We start from the raw sequence: 21,741 nt of genomic DNA on the forward strand, positions 1-21,741 counted from the left end.
CACTAGTTCTTTGGATCATGATGGGACTTATCAAGGTACAGGGGCATTGACTTACTAAATTACAAGTGAAGGTGAAAGGAGAAGACTCAGCCCATGTGAGCCTGCCAAGGCAGAGGTAGGCAGAGCTTCCTTGGAAGCCTTCTATTCACATGGACCCCAAGGCTGAGCAAGGGGTTGTCACTCACCAGGATTGCAGCCTGGTTCAGAGGGTCCCTCTCATTGGAGGACTCAAGACCTGCTACAGCCCTTCCTTCTAAGGCCCTGATCATACCTCACCTCCCCACAAAAGTATTTCTTCTTTATTTCCTACTGTAGTGATTTTGATTTCTTTGGGATCCCTATTGCCTTATCCAACCAGAAGTTTCCAAAACTAAAATTATAACAGTGAAAACATTGTCATTCCCATTTAATCAGAATCTGTGAGGCTAGGCCCAAGCACCTGTGCTGTAGTGTTCCTCTATGCGACTTTATGCTGAAAGGCTGGTACTTGCAAAGCATTTCTGTTCACTCTGCCATCTCTCTAGTATAACTGTCATTGTTGTATCAGACAGCATCCATCGGAGAAAAAGGGAAGTGGAGAGGTAACAGTGGATTCTAGGCAAAACCTAAGAATTTACTCTAGTTTGGATAAGATATCAACATATAGTGAGACCAGCACTGCCTACTTGTAGCCAAAATAATCAAGGCTTTTCACGGTTTACAACAGAAAATTTAGCTGCAACAGAATTTTGATACTTTTGCATAGTCATGAATCACTTCAATATTAGATAAGGTGTTAGCAAATGTCATTGTGGGAAACCAAGAGTACAGTTACTAAGAAGCTAAGATAGCTCTGATATTCTGGGAAATATAATCTTATGGGACCACAAATGGAGGCATGGGCTGTCCCTGACTGAAACATCATGTGGCACGTGAGTGCATTAGAAAGCTGTCCACTAGAAGAGTGTGTGAACTTCTTGGTTGTTATGGGTGGACCCAACCAGCTCTGTTGGTCACAGTTATCATGAATGGAAACTGGGTAAACAGAGCATCCTGGCAGTGGTCTTCTACTGTGATAGGACCTGCTTCCTGACCAGCAGTACCTTTCACATCAGGGAGAGACTTAGAGGGTAGCTCAGGCCTGTGAGGAAGAAGCCAAGGAACATGCAGGTCTCTTGGAAGGCCTCTGGGATCTCATCCAACTGAGAACATTTACTATTGCCTAATATAGTGGATACTTACTCTGCCAGCAGGTTAGATGAACTAAGTTCACTTCATTCATATTTGGTATGGGTAGATTAGAGTCAGGGAAGAGATCAAAATATAAAACAAACAGATATGCCTATATATAAGGTCTAACAGTGTATTAAAAGAAAGACTTTATAGCCCAAATGTGGAAGCAATCCAAAGCCTGTCAATGGATGAATGGATGAATGGACAAAAGATAGAGTCTATCCTCAAATTCAACTAGTAGCCCTAAAAAGGAAATGCTGGCACATTTCCACCAATATAGGAGCTTAAGGTCGGTGCACAAATCAGCCAGACATAGGAACAAATACTCTTGAGTTCACACTATGCAAGACAGACGAGGCACCAAGAATTGTTAAATTCATACAAAGTAGAATGAGGGTCGGCAGGAGCTATGGGAAGAGAAGTAGGGAGTTTCTGTTTCAAGGCTACAAAACCTTGTAGGGGTGATCAAAAAAAAAAAGCTCTAGAGAAAGGAATGTGGTAGTGACTGCACAAGGAAAACTTACAGTCACGCTTCACATGACAAAATTTTAGCCAATGATGGACCAATACATCACATATATGAATGGGCTCCATCACATGATATTCCACAGTGATGTCACAACCATAGGTGTAAGCGCACTGTATGCTGTGAGTGCACAATGATGAGATCAACTAAACACATCTGGGAAGAAACCTCCCTCATAAGAGACACATGGTCGTACTTAATGTTGCTGAATTCTACACTTCACAATGGTCACATATTTTGTTTGGAATATATATTTATTCACAAATTTTGCTGAGAGAGAGACAAAGCATGACTTGGTTACAAAGGTAGAAAGCAGAGGCCTAAATTAGGAGGTTGGTGAGCAACTCACCAGTTCCTTCAGGTACCATGCACTTTCCCCAGGAGAAAACAATGTCTAGAATTACAGAAGTTTCCTTTTTTTTTTTTTTTTTTTTTTTTTTGTATATGTGACATTTTTCTTTAAGGTACATAGTGGTAGTGAAATATGTGTGTCACAACCCATGCTTGGAATTCCAAATTTGCTAAGCAAGTGAGATTAATTGGAATTGAGAGGCAGACTTTTAGTTGACATATAAACTCCCCAAATTATAGATACCGTGTGAAGAGTATGTGAGTACATGCAGTTTTGTATTTTAGATCCTCAAAATGTCTCCCAAACTCAAGGATGGCTTACAATGTGTCCTCAAGACAGATTCCTGAAGACAGTAAAAGCCAGTGACATTTAGTAGAATAGCTTTGAAAACCACGGGTTTTCATTTTTCAGCTGACAATTCAATGTACCTGGTCTTTTGTGTATATTTATTATTTTCCTTTTGAGAGGACTTATCATTTCTGTTCTCCTTAAGTTTCCTTGACATTCTTCTCCCTCTTGTCCAGACTGAGCTCTGAAATGGTAATGTGCAGAGAGGAAGGGACAGACTCCAGAGGCCCTTGGCACACAGGGGACAAGTCTCTCCTCAGGACTGATCACTGCTGATTTCTCCTCTATCTGGAGAGGTGCATGTTCAACCAGATTGCAGAAGGGTTTGCAAAGATCAGAGTCTAGGTTTTGTGGAAGAGAAGCAAGTTTGGGAGAACTCACGACCACTTGTCAACTGTCTGCCAAGACTGAGGACCAGAATTCCCAGCTTAGCACCTCAGGGTACTGCCTGGAGGTAGTGGTGGATGACAAAGTTACAGGACCATCCGATGAGGGAGCTGGAGCGAGAACAGATTTGAGACCGTGACTGGCATGGAAGAAAGGATAGAGAAGTCAGGAAAGGTGGACTAAGGAAGCCCAGTTTGGAAGAAGGACAGGACAGGATGTGGGTCAAAGAAGTCCACGTGGAAGGTCAATCTTCAGAGAGAGGAACTGGGTTTGGAGATATGATCCAAACAGAGGAAAGGGTTAGAGGGGATGTAAGCAGGGTCACTCCCCCCAAAAGAGAAAGTTTGTATAATGTGGATAAGTTTTTAAAAACGGGGAGATGGGACCATGGAAAGGGAAATCAGGGGCAGATGGTTATCAACAAAGGCAAAATGTGCTGAGGAGAAAGGAAGAGTTGACTGGTTTGGGTTTTCTGGTGGTGGATTAGGCTTAGTGGTGAAAGGCTGAATTCTAAACAGCACCTTTACTTGGGTTTCTTTACTCAGCCCCACCTGCTGCCTCAGTCTTCCAGCCAGAAGAGGCAAATGGGTGATCATTGGAATTCAAAGAAGATGAATGGATATGCCAGAGTTTTCTGACTCGACCCAGAGTGTAGAACCCAGGATTCAGCCTGTCTTCTGTCCAGAAAAGAAAAGAGGTGCCATCTTCAGATTCAGAAGTGGAGGTAGAAATTGTCAGGGTTTTGACTTGACCTGGAAGGCAGGACTCCCAGCCTTCATACTGTCCTCTGTCCAAAAGAGGAAAGAGGAGTCGTCATCTGATTCTGAGGAGGAGATGGAAGTGGAGTTGTCAGTTTTGTGACTCCACTGAGGGGGTAGATCCCAGTCTTCAGAACTAGTCCTCTATCCTGAAGGGGAAAGGGAAGCAGTCATCAGATCCAGAGAAGCTGGAAGTGGATCTGTCCAAGTTTTCTGACTCCATACAGAGGGTAGAACTTGGGCTTCAACTTCAGTGCTCTGGCCAGAAGAAGAGGAAGTGGTCATCAGATTCTGAGGAGGATCTAGAGGATCTGGACCTTGAGCCTAAGTACCTCTGGGTTGTGGAGACACTGTGGCCTGAAGACGAAGCTGAAGAGACAGCGTGTGTACTCAGTGCTACCAGAGCACCATGAAGTCTTCACCAGGCTGGTAGGCAGGGAGACCTCATTTAGTTCCTTCCAGAGCTTTTTACACGAAACAGGAGCAGGCATATGGGGAGACAGTTGGGGGTTAGGGTAGGGATCAGGCACCTGAGCTCCTGGGTCATGATGCTGATATGTTAGTGATGTTTGTGTCATGGTTAAGTTCCAATGGAATAACTGGCAGGGACCACGGTGTGAATTAACTCTAGAGTGCTATTTTCCAGGTATGTTCTGCTCCACCAGCAGAATTACCTCAAGTCCTTGCTATGAAGCAGAACTCTGGGCCTGACCTTGGGTGTATGAAATGATTTTTGGAGTAGGGATCAATAAAGTCTGAGGATCAGAACCAAAAATAAGGGCTGGGGTTGTGGCTCAGTGATAGAGTACTCGCCTGGCATTTGTGAGGCACTGGGTTTGATCCTCAGCACCACATAAAAATAAAATAAACATATTGTGTCCATCTACAACTTAAAAAAAAATAGAACTGAAAATGATGGTTCAGGGTGTCAAGAATAAAGGTTGAGATAAAATTGGGATTCTAAATTGGTCTAAGAACTTACTCACCTTCATGTCTGAGAATTGCATCCATGAAGTCAAACAACCTCTCCTCTTTCTTCCAGATCACTGGGTGAGGAATGTGGTGCATTTTCAGCAGGATATCTCAGGGGACACTGAGAGAGGCATGAGAAAAAGGGGCCTCTTGGACAGATAATCCAGGATCACCCAGAGCCACATAGTTACCGTGTCATACTCATGGGAGCTGGGAGTACACGAGTCCATGAAGGAATGATGAGAAACCAGGGTTCTTTCTCATTCCATTCATTCCTCAGACATCCCTAAATTTTAGTGTCCTGAATTCAGCTTTTCCCCTGTGGTATTGATATCAAGGTCCTTTTTTATACATATTTAGGTGCCACGGTATTGGACCATTTGAAGGTGTCATGTAGTGACTAAGAATGAAATGGAATTACTTTCAAAACATTTGAACCAGAGGACTAGCGTAGATAATTTTACTACATATCATGAATTTCATTGGTTTATTTTGAACAAGTTGGCCATAAAATTATTACTGTCTTTTAATAGTTTTGAGACAGTTGTTATTTTGAAAACATGCTGTTCCTAATAAATTTTCTAATGGGTGTTAAGAGTTTTTTTTATAGGTACATAGATATTTTCACTTCTAAGAGAGATTTTCATCTTTTCAGCTATCATACTTATGTATCTACTATGTTTCCAGATCAGTGGTAATACCCCAAATTCTGAACAATATAAATATTAATGTTTAATCCTCATTATTGAGTTGTGAACATTGAGCTGCCATTCTTTAATGAGCCTTGACCCTTGACACATCTGTCATTTTAAGTTTTTTTTTTTAAAGAGAGAGAGAGAAAGAGATTTTTTTAATATTTATTTTTTTTTAAGTTCTCTGCGGACACAACATCTTTGTTTGTATGTGGTGCTGCGGATCGAACCTGGGCCGCATGCATGCCAGGCGAGCGTGCTACCACTTGAGCCACATCCCCAGCCCATATATCTGTCATTTTAAAGAGAGTGTAGGGGCTGGGGCTGCACGTTCAGTGGTAGAGCACCTGCCTTGCATGTGTGAGGCCCTGGGTTTTGATCTTCAGCACCACATAAAAATGAATAAATAAAGATATTGTGTCCATCTACAACTAAATAAATATATTTTTGTAAAAAAAAGAGAGTGTGTATTTTAACAGTTCATGCACTGGGCTGGAGATATAGCTCAGTTGGTTAGAGTGCTTGCCTTGCATGCACAAGGCCTTGGGTTCAATCCCCAGCACCACCCAAAAAAAAAAAAAAGTTCATGTGGTATGTGCTTTGAAAGAACATAGCATATTTCTTGGGGAAAATTAATAAAGATGAATGTCTTTGCATTTTATGATGTATGGGATCATGTCAGTCTAGACTGCTTCTTTGCTGTCAAATGACACTGTTATATCACAGGGTTCCAGGTAATTGACCAAATTTTTTTCTTGTGGAAAAAAAAATCTTCAAGTGCTTTTCATGTTGGAAAACAACAGAGAAGGTGGCAGATCCTAAGCTGGAGATAGAAGCAGGAAACATAGGACATTGAGGGAGGCAACTCTGGAGTAGTACAAAGAAGAAAGAAAACTCTAAGGGAACTGTATAAAAATCCTAAATCTGAAATCAAGGAGAAGTGGTCTCACAGGAGGATGCCCTCCTGGTAATGGTCCAAGGAGGGAGATGCTCAGGGGAAGGTAGAGTTTGTTAGTTGAGTCATTATTAGAGTCTTTTCCACAACCTCTAATTCCAGTTTTACATAAACAGAAGGACAATCCATAAGGTTGTGAGGAAATAGAAACACATGAAGGGAAATGAAGGGAATGGAGCAGGTTCTAAGAAGAATGAGGTGAGAGGAAGAATTAACGCTCTAACAAATAGGCATGGAGAGGAAAGAGATACTAGTGCAGTCACAACAACTGTAGAAAGGCATCTTGGGAGATGGGAGCACCAGGGAATGTGGGAGCAGTTGGGGAAAGAAGCAGGTGAAGCAACATATCATCCAGAAGTAAAACAAAGCTAAAGAGAGGTGGCAACAGAGCCAGCGATGAGATGTGAATGGGTTAGAGAGAGAGAGAGAACAATGCTGCGGGGCTGGAAAGGATGACATTTGGAGCTTAAAACTAGATGGATACATTAAAGAGGGGGATGGTGGTTGAGGGAGTGGAGCAACTGAAGAGGGAAAAGTTGCATGAAGAGAGAAGCCACTGAAAACAGGCACTGTTATTGCGTGTGGTAACGGAGGCCTGTAATTACAGTGGTTTGGAAGTCTTAGTAGGATTGGAAGTTCAAGGACAGAGTTAGCAACTTAGTGAGTCCTTGTCTGAAAAAATAAAGAGGGCTACAGGTGTGGCTCAGTGGCAGAGCACCTCTGGGTTCATTCTCTAAAGAACAACCACCAACAACAATAAACCAGATGGGCACTGTGCAAAGCAATTCTGATGCCGATAAACTGCACTGAGGTGAAGTGCTACAGATTGAGGCCACAGGCCTCACTCCACTGCCCACACTTCAGACACCAGCTGCAAGCTCTGGGTTTCCAAGACCACTCATGCCATCCCAGAATGTCCTCAAGTCCAGGCTGACATGTCCCCGATCTCAAGTTCAACATGCCTGAAATCCAGTTGCTATTCCTGTCTAAGGCTGTTCCTCCTCTAGCCTAATGGAATCACTCTGCAGTATTGGCCACACTCACCAAAGCAATAAGCAAGCAGATGACACGTGTTCTACTTTTATATTTCATTTCAGGAAAGTCCACAGCCTGCTACAAGAGGTATCAGCAATAGCATGACTTGGTTGTTCCCAATTTCCAGCTGGCAACCCTGAATTTCCTTTCTCCACATTAACACATTCCAGGAAAGGAGAAACACTGTCCTGAGAAGGGACAGCTAGCTCACCTGGAAACTGATTTTTAATGTGCATCTTCTGAATTCACAAAAACTCCCACCAGCACTATAACTGCTTCCTTTTAGTATCATCACCTCTATAATAAGATGATGATGGTCCCAATCACATACTGTACCATCAGCAGGAAGCAGGGGCTCCGTGGAAAGCACTTAATGCAGCTTTGTGAATACCGCACTTATCAGTGTGTCTATTCCTGGCTTATCACTTTCCAAATTAGTACAGCAAATAAAGTAAGTCAGAGATTTTCCTTCTCCCTGGGCTCATCTCCAATCTTATTCCTCCCATCAAAACAACACAATCCTCTTTTGACCTCAACTCCCTCCACAGCTACTGACTAATTCCATTTTTCCTATTGGAGCAACATTTGTTTAAAAATTTATACACAGATGAAATCCAGTTCTTTCACTCTCTTTTAAACCCCTCCAGATCCACCTAAACAAATCCTCAAGGAGTCCCAGGACTGAATCCCATGGCCAGTTCTGTCCTTGGGCTTGACTGTGAACAGTGTTGATACAGTTCTTCCTCCAACCCCCAGATCTTTTAATTTCCTTAGCTCCTGAAACTTCATGCCTCTGGTCCTCATTCTGGCCTCACTACCAGCCCCACCCAGTCCCTCCTTCTGTAGCAGACTTTGCACATGGAAGAGTCCTGGGCTCACCCACTTACCCAACACAGCTTTCCATGCTGACTTCCAGCGCAGGCTGTCTACTGAAGTCCCAACACAAGCCCTGCCCTCTTGCTATCTCTGCTTTACCTCATGCTAACAGCGCCAATTCAAAATGGCTAAAACCCAATTCTGGCTTTTTCTTAAATTTGATTTTTCACCATCTTCCCACTCCCAGTTTAATGATAACCTACTTTTCTTGGTCACTCAGGGAGCCTCCGAAGAGCTTTCCACATAGGGGCAGCATGATCAAATTATGGTTTTAGGAGAAATACTCAAGGCAGAAAATGCACTTGAGCCAGTGAAGGAAAGTTGTAGTAGAGAATGGGAGTTTCTGCAGGAGTCCAAAGAAACAAAAACAACCCCCAAAACTGTAATAATGGTAACAAGGAGAGAGTAAGGGGAAAGGATAACTTTGAATATAACACCAGCAAACTTGAGCAACTGCCTGTGACAACAGCAAATGGAGGATCATAGAAGGATCCCACTTTTCTGGACAGGCTCATAGGCTGCATCAATGAACAAACAGGGGCAAGAGCAGAAGGCATAGACGGACCAACAAAAATGATTTGGGATCTATTGTATTTATAAGCTTGAGGTGTCCTCTGGACATACCCCAGGGAGAGGCTCAGTAGCTGGCTGGACAGAGGCATCTGATCCCCATGGGGGATTGACATAGACTTGGGGTTAAAAGCACAGGACGGTGAGATCAGACAGGAGTAAGGAGGGTCATGAGCTAACAGCAGAAGAACTCCTCAGATTCACAAAGAGGGCAACAAGACAAATGTGGGACAGAAAATTACAGGGGAGACTGCAGAGTGTCTAAGACAATGATGGGCAATTAGCCCTGGGTGTGCATGTTAGAAATAACCCAGTGTACATTAGGTCGTGGGCAACCTTCACCAGAACAGGATGAGGGAAGTGTCAGGCACAGAATGGAGACCGTGGGAGGCAGGATAAAAAGGGAATGGGAAATGAGGACCCCTCTGCCAGGGATTTCTACTGCATTGTCTGCTGTGCAACCCAGACCAACCTGCAGAAAGAACTGCTTAGACTCACTTAAGGGAGAGGCCATTCCTCTAGCCGATCCAGGCCTTATCCTTGCACAGAGCAACAAAACCAATGTTTTAGTCACCACAAAGATCATGTGTGCTGAGTCCTTCCTGGGCATTATGCTGTCTAGCCAGAGGAGAGACAAGTAAGGTACCAGTGGCAGTGGCTTGCTGGTGGTTATTGATGTGATTAGGAAGGCTATTCCTAATCACATCAAAGAAATATTTAAAATCCAAAAGAAAGAAACCTTCCCACTTATGGTCAATGTAAGTCAATGAATGTATAATATTAATAATTACTTGCTATGAATGCCAAAAAATAGGAGACACACATGTACTCTGGTTTTAGGGATGCTTTAAGGATCATGCTGTTCTACACACATGAACAGGACAAAGTCATTGGTTGTTGATCACTACACTGTTTTGAACATATTTAGACTATTTATTTGCCTCCTAAGGAGTACTGTAAGCAAAAGTAGAGAATAAACACATGAATAGAAAAACTCACCAGGGATTTATTCATTTTCTGCTGCTCTTGGAAAACATGGAAGATGTGGAAGCAGGTGCAGACCTGGGGATTGAAAATGCAAGCAGTGTGGTTATGAGTCATCTGGCCTGCCGTGGCAGGGATCTCCTGCATAAAAACCTACCCAAAAACCTCCCAGGACATCTCCTGGGAGGCTGTCCCATTAGGCCTTCCCACCCACATGTTTGTATGGGTGAACAAGTGGGTGTGAGTCTCATGGTGAATGAACTTCCAATTCACATGAAAATATCTGCCATCATTTAAATGTCAGCTGAAAAAGGAATTCTGCTCTACAGCACTCATCTGTTTTCTAATTGTAGAAACTTTGGCTCTGGTGAAAGGGGTATTTTTAAAAATATTTCTTTTAGTTGTACATAGACAAAATGCCTTTATTTTGTTTATTTATTTTTATGTGGTGCTGAGGATCGAACCCAGTGCCTCATACTTCCGAGGCAAGCAGCTCTGCCACTGAGCCACAATCCCAGCCAGAAAGGGATATTTTATTAAGAAACTTACTGTGACTTAAATGAAATACAGGGGAAGGCATACTGGCCCGAAAGTGCCCACAAACTAACGGGAGACCTCGGTGAACTACTCCCATCTCAGACCCAACAGCTCCCTCCATCAAAGGAGGCAGAAAGAGACTTTTCCTTCACTAAGCTGCATGACTCTGCAAGGACAGGCCTCAGCGGGAGTCAGTCAAAGAACTGAGGTGCAGATGGAGGCTGTCACACACTGGGAGACACTCGAGCTCCCAAGGAAGAAGGGAGAAGGAGCAAGAACGGAGGAGAGAGGCAGAAGTCTCACAGAGGACAGGAGGACAGTGTCCCCTCTTCCCCAGCTCACGGTGGCCTTACAGATGTACCCACGGAGCACCTCGTCCTGCCAGCAACCCGACCATCCTGAAGCCAGTAAACCCTGTCCTGCTTCATGCCATAACGTCCCGCCACGCGGTTCCTGCACCCACTACCTGCCCCGCTGGGATTGCGCAGCTGTGGCCCTTCAGCTCCTGAGGGGTAGGGGATGACAGGGGCGAAGGTTCCCGCCGCTGCTCGGGACAGATCTGGGTGCAGATGATTCCGAGGGCCATTACGGGTCCAGAGAAGAACTAGCGGTTCCTGGGGCCGTTATTGCTCCCGAGGGGGCCGAGGCGTGGACGCTAACAGAGGCCCCTGCTGCTCCCAGGCCTCCAACCTGCCCTCGCCAAACAGGTGTGCTCCAAGGGCCCAGGCCGCGCCTCCCTACAGGTCCCAGATCCTCCTGCTCTGACTCAGCCTCCAGAGTCATGCCTGCTGTGGCGCTGCCGCCCTCGCCTAAGCTCCATTCCTTATATTGTGGTTTTTGTTTTTGTTTTTTTGTTTTTACTGAGCTCTTACATGACTTATCTGGTGTTACCATCCTAAATAAATATTTTATTAAATACAGAATGAATTGTTTGTCCTACAAATTAACCTTTTGAACATCCCATGTTGTGGTTTGTTTTTCATTGGGCAGCAAAAGCTCTATAGGGCTGCAAACATTTCACTCAACAATCTGTAAAACTTTATGTATTTCGTGGAAAAAATATAATTCTGGATTCCTGATTTTGCCATTGTATTGATTTGTAATATTGTTTTGATTTATGTAAAAGTACTCGACTTTGGGGCTGGGGCTGGGGCTTAGTGGTAGGATGAGTGCCTAGCATGTGTGGGGCACTGGGTTCAATCCTCAGCACCACATAGAAACAAATAAATAGAGGTATTGTGTCCATCTACAACTAAATAAAAAACAATTTAAATGTTTATGACTTAGTTTTTATGTGATGCACCATCAATATAAAAGTGTTGAACACTAACAGTGCTTACCACAAGGAGAATGTAGTATTTTTGCTTCCTGCATTAAAATGTTGGAGGAAGGGAGCCGGATGCGTTGTATGTGCATTTAGTGTGGGTCATAACGTCTTTCTAAATTGACAGTATAATTACATAGTTTAACCTCATTTTATTTTCATCTCTTGCTTTGTGTTCTTGCTTTGTGTAGCAGTCTGTCTTCCCAGCATCCTAATCTTGGTTTAGTGGCTGTGGTCTGTCTCCTCTTCCTTCTGAGTGTGAAGGAAAGGTGGGAATCCAGCGGCAGTAGGTCCAGCAGACCCTTTGCTGCCCAGACTGGGGAGTGGGTGGGCTTAGTGGGGCTCATACCTGTCTTTGCACATGTAAATCAGACAAGCTGGGGTCACTTACCACAGAGCAACATGCACAGAACAAGAACTGGAACCTCAGAATGTCAAGCCACCTGTAGTCATTATTCCCACATAAAAATAAAATTGTCTAAGAAGTCAAAACCATTTCATGGTGAACCAGGATGACATCTAATTAAAGGAGGGTGCCTGAGCTGGAGTGCAGGACTAGCCAAGTCGTCCTGTGTTGGAAACAAAGGCCTTGCCTGTGGGACTCCCCTTATGAAGCCCTGTTTCAGTTACTTTCATTTCTTTCCTTTTTTTTTTCCAGTAAACATTTCTTTAATCTTTAGATTTCTTTTTATAAGAACCCAGTTCAACACATCTGTAATTCAACAATATAAAGAGAACACAAATATCAAAAAACCTACCTTTCCTTCCTCTTAATATATCCCTTATTAGCTTGAGGTAGGACTTATTTCTCTGAAGATTCTGTTATTAAGTTGCTGTCAAAATGGAACTGAATTCCTATGTGGAGCAGTGGCATACCTAAGTGAAACATTAGAAAATAAATAGCTAATTCAGACTTTAAAAAGTACATGATTGAATCATGTGATAGCAAAGTTATGGTCTTATCCAGAAAAGCTACTTGGAAAAGGTAATTTTTAAAGGGTAACATCCTATGAATTGTCACTTACAAATGGAATATAAGCAAAGGTACCAGTGAACAAGCAAAGTACAACTGCCTCAGTCCCATAAGTAGACTTGAGTGTGGTGAGGCATAAATAAAGTCTCCAATGAATAGTATCGTTTTTGCTGTGAGAAAGAAGGATGAAGGCTGGAGTTATAGCTCAGTGTGAGAGCACTTGCTTCACAAGTGTGAGGCACTGGGTGTGATCCTAGCACCACATAAAAATACATAAAGGCATTGAGTCCATATACTACTAAAAATTTTTTTAAAAAGAAAGAAGGATGAGTATACTATGTAATTTGTCTAGCACCTATGGAGGATGTGACATCTACATAAGTAAATTTTCCACATAAAATTGAAGTAGCCTTGTGCAAGGCCCTGGATTTGATCCCCAACACTAACAAAAACAAAAAACTTTGAAGTTGGTGTTGGGATGGGCAAAAGGTGTGACTTATGCAGTTGAGGGGGAGAAATAAAGAATTCCACTTGCTTCTGCCCTTTTCAATGCTTTATTCACTCAAATCACTCAATACAATTTCACTCTATAGGTTCTTAATCAAGAAAATGATAATCCTTAATTCTCGGCACTGCAATAGACATAACCAATTCACAGCAAACAATTCTGTGGATTAATTAATTCTAAGCACTGTAACACACTTAATCATGACAGGCTAATGACAGACATTTCCTCTGCATGCTAAGTTCAAGTGTCAGATCAAAAGTCTCAAGCCTTAGGCTTTAAGTCCAGCAGATGCACACACACTTAGACCTTGGTGATCAGGTCAGGAACCAAGGCAGGCTTTTCTTGGGGGAAGCTGACAGCCGGCTGAGGAGGCGGTCCTAGGGAGAAGTTGTGGCTCTTACCAGGGTCAAGATGTGGCTGTAGAGTTTGAGAGCGGTGAGGAAGATACAGAGGATCAGCAACCGATGACAAGTGATGGGATGTCAGTCCAGGTCATCATCAGGCTCTCCATCTTGTGTGCATCAGTATCGGCTGGCTGAATGTTCCTTTGCTCTATTATTTATACTAAATTTTGGGGCTTTTGATCCCCCTTTCGATCCTTATCAGCTATCACTGGATTTCTCAGTAACATCATTTTACTCTGGGGTTAAAACATCTCACCTGGTGGTCCCCACCCTGATCTTTTCACCTTTCCCTATTATCGGGCAAGGATAGCCTGCCAGGGTTCACTCTTGAGTTTATCAGGGTGAGGGGAAGTGACTTGTTTGTGTCTGAGGGCCACACTGAAGGGCTCCATTAGGCGTGCATGGTGAGACTGCAGGTTTCAAACTCGAGTTTTTAAAATGGAGGTGCTTAAGCTCAGGCCTAAGGCCATCCTCACAGTTGGCTACTTTAATTTTAATTAAAATAGCCACAGACTGTATATTTCTACCAGCCTCTGTAACTGTTTTGCCTTTTCTCCATTTGAGTGATAAAAAAAAAGAAAAGAAAAAAGAATGAAGGTTCTGTGCTTTAGGAAATGCACCAGTATCGAAGGCCAATGGAGGAATATAGGCTTAGGAGCCCTTCTGAAGCTCTGGGCAGGGCATGGGCTGGGCTTGTAAGTATGTGGCGCCACTGCAGCTTGCCCTGGCAGGAGGATTGTGGCCCCTTAGCAAAGCCCGGAAAGCTCCTGTCCCTTACCCTGCCCCTACTTTCGCTTCTTGAAGAAAGATTATCAGGTAATTAATGGTTTTCATTGAGATGTTCATATGTGTGTGTGTGTGTGTGTGTGTGTGTGTGTTTCTTTCTTTTTTTTGTAGTGCTGGGGATGGAACCCAGGGCCTTGTCCCACGCTAAGCAAGTGCTCTACCACTGATCTACACTCCCAGTCCATGTGTGTGTGAAGTGATGACTATGTAAATTCACAGGCACCAATCCACTCCTGTCCAGTTCAGTCAGAGTTTGAATCAAGTTTCCTGCTGCCTCACACCCTGGCCAAGAGAGCAGGTAGAGAAATATTTTTGATAGAAACCACAGTGCCTTATGGGAACTCTAAATAAGAAAAGCATGAGCTTTGGGGTCAGACTTGTGTTTTGGGGTCAGACTTCCCGGACAAGGAATCTCATATGAGCCTTGTTCCCCTGATTCATGGAAAAACTGCTGCCCTAGGATTTCTGTGAGGTTTAAAGGTACCCTTGTTGGTGAAGCTCACAGAACTAAGCTTGACACACATTAATCACCTCCAAGGCCCACTTTCTCTTCTGTTCGTTAGAGACAGCGCCCCTGAAAGCTGGCTGGTAACTGGTTCTGCTTAGAATCCTTGTTAGAGAGGCATAGATGAGGAGGAATTGGTCTTAGGTGCCTTCCCAAATGGCTCGTCAGTTTAAATGTTGATTGAATGGGCTTCAAGAAGAGTCTTTCTGTGATTTTTCCCTCTAGCAGTCTGAAGTGGAATTTCCCAGGGATCATAACTCTATCTAAGATGGGTTCCCCCACCTGTCTAGGGTTACCCTTTTACAGTGTAAACTATATTTTTTATTTTCTTCTTTAAATATGGAAGATTGAACCCCTGTTTTATCACTGAGGTTAAAAAATCTCTGATTTACTATTCCCTTCCCATTTTTAAAGTTTTAATTTTGAGACAGGGTCTCACTAAATTGCTGAGGCTGGCCTCAAACTTGAGAACATACTGCTTCAGCCCCCCAATCACTGGGATTATAGGTGCACACCAGCATGCCTGGTTACAGTGTGCAATCTTGCTGTAGGTTATTTAGGTGTTTCTCCTGCAGGTTTGAAGTAATGCCTGCTTTTAAGCCACAGTTTAAAAGTAAGTTGCAACATAGCACTAATCCTTTTAAATGACAGAACAAGGATACGCTTTTATGTATGGTCAGCTTTTCATTGCTGTTACACAAATCCCCGACAAGAACAATTTAGAGGAGGAAAACTTGATTTGGGGTTCACGATTTCAGAGGACTTAGTCCATGGTCTCCTGAGCCCATGACTCTGGGCCCACGTGAGGCACCATGGCAGTAGGGCCTGATGCTCAGTACATGGCAGCCAGGAAGCAGGGAGAGTGGGCTAAGGCGACAGGGAAAAAATATCAAACCCAAAGGCAGGTGACCCCAGTGACCTATTTTCTCTAGCCACACCTCATCTTCCTACACCTAACACTGAGTACAGTAGTCCTTTCAAATTATTAGTTCACTGATTAGATTGCAGCTCTCACAATCTATCTAATCTTTTCACCTGTGAACATTGTTCACCTGAGCTCATTGTTAATGAGCTTTTGGGGGACATCTCATATTCAAGCCATAAGAGACATTGAAATACAGCACTCCAAATCTCTGTTCTACTTTGACCTTGGGCACTTAAGCGGTGCAAGTCTTTAGTCATCCTCAACACTACACTTTTAACTGTTGCCAGATTAGAAAGAAAAGATAAAACCTATTTACTCACTCTGTAAGGTTTCTACGACAATGTGGGTTTGTCATAAGGAAATTGATGTGCCCTAAAACTAACAATGTGACTTATTTCCTCCATGGTCTAAGGCCTAAAGATCTCAGGACTTTAAAGAATTCTCAGAAAAACAACTCTCCAAATTCCTGAACAATCACCTGGCCAAATTGGTAGACAAGAGTGGCAAATTCTAAGTACAAAGATATTCATGCACACAGGATAATTCTTCTATATATTTTAAGATTAAAATACATTCTCACAAAAATACCAAAATTATAAACCATGTATAGAATAACTGCTTCTAATCCAGAAGGGTTTTTAGAAGAAAATTAAAATGTAGGCCTGGGGCTGTAGCTCAGTGGTAGAGTGCTTGCTTGCCTAGCATGTGTGAGGCACAGATCCTCAACACCACATTAAAAAAAATAAAATAACATAACATAAAGGCATGTGTCCATCTTCACTACCAAAAGAATGTTTTTAAGTATTAAAATGTAGAATAAGATGAACAAACACACTGATAGGGACATGCTCTAAAGATAGGACAAAAATCGAGCCCACATAGCCCAGCAGGTTTTTGTTAGAGAATGTCTGTAAAGTGTTGGGCAAGTCAAGGAGCCTTTCTGTGATTTGCTTTCCTGTTTGACCTTAGAGACCCACAGTTGTAGGTCCTAAGTAGTTGGTGATTGTTCTCAACCACTCCAGACTCAGCACCTGCCACTGGACACCTGGATGGATAGGTCGCACCTCTGAGCCCCCTGCAGGACTTCCTTGAGCCAACAGCACACCGGCACTCAGCACCTGATGCAGGTGCATCACATATTGTGGGAGCATAGGTCCTTGGCCAGGAGGTGGAATGGAGACCAACATGGAATGAACCAGCTGGGAACCAAGATAGGGTTCCATATCAGGGTGAGGAATGGAAAAGAAAACCAGGCTCTGCAAAATGAGGGTTTCCAGCTGTATGCTCTCATCTGTGAGGGAGTGGAGAGGGGCCGACTTGGGAAAAAACTACAGAGCAGGTGAATTTGGGGGCACCAGCAGCAGACCCGTGCTTTATCTCCAGTTGTCACTTATTGCTGTACGACTGGGACAACTTTCTGAGTACAGTTTCCTTGTCTAACAAAAGAGGGGACTAAGTGTGAAATCAAGCTCCATCTCTCTCCCAGAATCCCCTCCAGACAAGGTTTACCAGTTAGGATGACAAAGGAGTGAGATTTACAAGGACCAGGTCCATGATCACAGAGCAAGAAAAGGGGGTGAATTTGTGACTGACAGACAATGAATGCACAATGGCTGTATATTTACATCTATACATCAGCACATCCAGCACTTCATTCCTTCTTTAACTGATAATATTCCTTCATAAGGATAAAACCTATTTTGTTTGCCCATTCATCTACTGATAGACATTGGAGTGGTTTTCCCTCTTTGGCTATGGTGAATCATGCATCTGTGAGCATGTGTGTATGGATCCTTGTTGGGGTACTTGATTTCAGTTCTTTGGGAATATACACTGAATGGAATTGCTGGTTCATACGGGGAGTCTGTGTTTACTTGGTCAAGGAGCCAACAAACTGTTTTCCACCATTTTCCACTCCCACCCGTGATGTGAAGGGAGTTACAGGTTCTCTACATCTTTGCTGGGCTATGTGGGCTCGATTTTTTGTCCTATCTTTAGAGGGCGGTGGGCGGCGGGTGGGTCAGTGCGCGTGCGCGCGCCTCGGTCCTGAGCGAGCATGCGCAGTGCCCCGCCTTGTGCGCCTGTGCGAAGTATCGGCGGATTTGCTTGTGGAGTCCAGGGAGGTGAGAGGCGCTGGCGTCGTCTGAGGGTTGCTGCTCTTTGGCCGTCGCTGTCCCGCTATAACTTGGTCTTCCCCGCGTTCTTGAAGCTGTTCCTGCGAGCGTTGTCCTGGACGGCGACGAGGAGCAGGGAGGCGAGCCGTCACCTGAGGCTCTGACGAGAGGTACTGACGCGGTCACCGCGATGGCCTTTTAGTCTCTTGCCTGGTCCTCGCGACGGCGGAGCAGGTAGGTGCGGGTGCTGTCCCCGCTTTATAGACGTCAGACCGAGGCCGGGAGAGGGGAGGCCGTGTCGGGGTCACATCCACGGCCCAGAGGTCAGCGCTGCCGGGCAGGAGCACGGGCTGCCGCGCGGAGGACGGGTGGAGCGGGGCGTCATTACAGACCCAAAATGGCGGCCTCCAACTTTCTGGAGCTGTTATGAGGAGACGCCTCAGAAAGCACTGAAAGTCCGAATTTCAAATCAAAAGAGAGCTTTATTTACCTGGCCAGGGACTGTCACCCACCGTGGAGATTTAAGCTCTGTGGGAGGACAGCAGCTTCCTGGTTCATCCAAAAAGAATATAAGCACAAAATCCACAACTCAGTGACTCGCTTATCATCATGTAAGCTAGCCGGTCATAGAAATTAAAACATTAGTAAGTGGGACCTGTGGGCTCCAGGCAGGACTGGAATTTTCCAGTCAGCAAGCCAGCGATAAACAGAAGCAAAACAAGCATTAGCTTTGCAGTTCAGTTGATCACAGTCCTGGGTTCAAGCAGGTGCTGGACAGTTGCTTCCTGAATTTGGGCGGGTGTTGTGGGGGCTGAGAATCTACTTCAAAGTCATATAGACCCACAAGTGTACTCAGACCCAGGATATAGCTCACCATGACTACCACTGCATTCTGATTAGGGTACAATTTGTGGGATACAAAGTACAGAAAAACAATTTTTATAAGAAAACAGCTTTTGTAACAGTTTTTTATAGAAAGCAGCAAAATGGAGTCTTAGGCCTGTCTATGACAGTTCTTGCTTCATAATTGTCTTATCTCACTTATCAAACTCTTATATCTATAAACTATATTTTTAACTAATATGTAATCTAATTTACACTCTTATTGATTGTATTTATCAGTTCACACCACAACAGAGCCAGGTGCACTTGCATGGTTCCCACTTTGCGCGGGAGAGCAGAGCTCCTGCCCTGCAAGACAAAGGTAGGAAATAATGCCCTTCGTTGTTGCCCTTCTTGAGCTGGGGGTGGCAGAATTTCTCGAGAAGCAGAATGGCTCTGCATATGTGTGTTGTTCCGGAGTGTGGAACCAGTGGGGAGTGCCATTGGTGCATGAAGTCCACTTGCAAAGGGTGTGGGCAAGGAATAATGTCATGGTTCTGAAAACGTAGATTCTGAAGGGGAAAGGGATTTCAAAACAAGAAATGTGGTCTGCTTTCCAGGAACTTTGTAGTTTTTAGGGCCAGGTTTTTCAGAGATCATTTCCCTATTATTTTGTGTAGACATGGAGACCTGAATAGCACAAAACTGATGAAAAACACAAGCACTCAACTACTGTGCTAAATTCCAGTCCCCGGGTTCCGCTTCTTATCTGGGCTTGAATCTTTAATAGGGCAGTCTTGCCTTCTGCTAAAATACCTGTAGAGATGGGTCAGACTTCTTATTACTTTGTGTTGTTCAGTGCTGTCTTTCATTGTTCTGCAGTGAGTTACAAAATCATAGTTATAAGACCACAGGACTCCTCCTTTTGAGTTTTATCGGTGCTCACTGTGAACATGTTTGCATCTGTGTTCAGTGCCTTCCCTCTTGGTTCAGATTCAATGTGTGTTGATCTTGTTAATCCACAGATGTATAAATTTTCTGTTTAATAATCTAGCAAACATGTAGTTTATTGGTTTACCAGTTGCATATTTCTGAGTCATATCAAGCAGTTTTCCAGCAGCTGACATTATATTTGCATCCTTGTGGCTAGAAATGGATTTAAATAGACTATAATAGACATAAAATAAGAACAATGATATAAACTTAGAAAGTGAAAAAGAAAGAAAGCCATACTCTTTCATTGACTTAGTGTATCTTTTTTTTTTTCAAGGAAGCAGTTTATTAAAGATAATGTTCATCTGGTTTGTAGTGCATGCCTGTGATGCCAACCAACTACTTGTCTGGGGTTGGAGGATATCTAGTGCAGAGAACCATCTTCCCATGCAGATATCAGCAATGGCTAAGCCTCCAGCAGATCCCCACATTCCCAGTTCCCTTTGGGGGCCCAGTGGTAACAGGGATCTAAGGCACATGGGAATCCAGAGAATATCTAAAGTGTGTAAAAACCCTGAATTCCCTTTGTAGCTGAAGGATTTGGATTGGAAATTTCCCAAATTGGAACATTAATGTCAAAACCATTGGCCACTAGAAATTAGGCATATGGAAAATAGGCTAGAGTTAGGGGTCACAGCTGGGTACCTAGTAATAATGTCTCTAGGGAAAACCAGATTCCCTTTTCACCCCAGCCTGTCCTCTTTGGATAGTGGGGCAGAGGCAGGATTTTCTCTGTACCCCAGTCCAGACCCTCTTATTCAATATGCTAGTCTTACTTTGATCTGAAGAATTAGCTTAGGCCACGCTGGGCCTGGTGGCTCAAGCCTGTAATCTCCAGCGACTCAGGAGAGACCAAGGGAGGACTGTAACAATTCTAGGCCAGCCTGGACAACTTAGCCAGACCATCTCTAAAGGGCTGGGGATGTAGCTCAGTGGTTAATACCCCTGGGTTCAATCCCAGGAACCAAAAAATGAATTAGCTTACCTTGGGAGCCTTATTTTTGTAGGGTGGACAGAAATGCAGAAGCCGCAAATCTCCAGAAGGCTCCCAGGATGCCTCCTCAAATAGCAGACTTAGTGTGTCTTTATATTAATGAAAATTATATTCCATAGTCAGGGTTACCTTGTTTTGGAAAATATTACCTCCCTTTACTTCTTTGTATCATGTGTTACAAAGCAGCTCTTTCGATTCCATTTCTGACCCTCCCTATTTCTGGACAGGTGGATTGGCATTTTGACTTCGCATGTCATGCAGCAAAGGAGATTTGATGTGCTTGTGGAATCCTGCTCAGCAGTTACTTGATCTTCCTCAGGGTCCTCCTGGCAGTTGTTATAGCTATTGTGTCGACCATCATGTGTGTCACCATGAAAGGTAAAGAATAGCCTTTTCTATTTGACACCTATTTCATTTTATTTTCATAGTTTATTGAGATGTAATTTGCATACCCTGTGATCCACCCATTTAAAGTATACAACTCAGGGTTTTTAGTACATGTCAGAGTTGTGTAACTATCACCACAATCAACTTCCAAACATTTCATCACCTCCAAAAGAAATCCTGTCAGTACCAATTAGCATTTCCCCCCACAGTTCACCAAGCCCTAGGCACCTACTCATCTGCATTCTGTCTCCATAGTTTTGCCTATTCTGGACATCAGAGAAGTGGAATTATCCACTGTGTTATCTTTTAGTCTGGCTTCTTAGCATAATGTTTTCATGGTTCACCCATGTTATTCATGCTTAGACCTTTATTCCTTCTTATGGCTGATTAAATTGACATTGAAGGGACCCCATTTTACTCATCAGTTGGTGAATATTTGAGTATTTCTCTTTTTAAATATTACCAATAATGCTGCTATGAATATTTGCACACAAGTGTTTGTACAGAAGTGTGTTTTTATTTCTCTCAGGTATATATCTGGGAGTGGACTTGCTGGGTCATGTGGTAACTCTACATTTAACCTTTTTTCAAAAAGTATTTTTTAGTTGTCAGTGGACCTTTTTTTATTTTTATAGGGTGCTGAGAATCTAAACCAGTGTCTGACACATGCTAGGCAAGTGCTCTACCACTGAACCACAACCCCAGCCGCTCTACATTTAACCTTTTGAGGAACTGTCAGACTTCTGAGCAGCTGCACCTTTTACTCTCCCATCAACAGTGTAAAGGGTTCTAATTTCTCATC

At 43.5% G+C, this 21,741-nt stretch overlaps 2 long non-coding RNA genes across 4 annotated transcripts; one reads left to right on the forward strand and one right to left on the reverse strand.

Moving 5' to 3' along the window:
• Positions 1 to 2,172: 2,172 nt before the first annotated feature.
• Positions 2,173 to 14,360, reverse strand: LOC124081810 (uncharacterized). 3 transcript variants are annotated; one of them, XR_006848132.2, is made up of 5 exons: positions 13,411 to 14,360; positions 12,287 to 12,404; positions 9,683 to 9,745; positions 4,570 to 4,676; positions 2,173 to 4,009 (listed from the first exon to the last, which is right to left on the reverse strand). It is a non-coding gene; the product is annotated as an uncharacterized LOC124081810 (long non-coding RNA). The 3 variants fall into 3 exon arrangements; XR_006848131.2 differs by having other exon boundaries at positions 2,173 to 4,047; XR_009225273.1 differs by having other exon boundaries at positions 2,173 to 4,676; positions 13,411 to 14,357.
• Positions 14,361 to 17,704: 3,344 nt separating this feature from the next.
• Positions 17,705 to 21,346, forward strand: LOC131423559 (uncharacterized). The gene is made up of 3 exons (XR_009225274.1): positions 17,705 to 17,977; positions 18,866 to 18,947; positions 20,780 to 21,346. It is a non-coding gene; the product is annotated as an uncharacterized LOC131423559 (long non-coding RNA).
• The last annotated feature ends 395 nt before the right edge of the window (positions 21,347 to 21,741 follow it).

This window comes from Marmota monax, unplaced genomic scaffold (genome assembly GCF_021218885.2).
Source record: "Marmota monax isolate L192 unplaced genomic scaffold, Marmota_monax_Labrador192_F-V1.1 WCK01_AAM20220418_F8-fsc00368, whole genome shotgun sequence".
In the NCBI taxonomy this organism is placed as follows: domain Eukaryota; kingdom Metazoa; phylum Chordata; class Mammalia; order Rodentia; family Sciuridae; genus Marmota; species Marmota monax.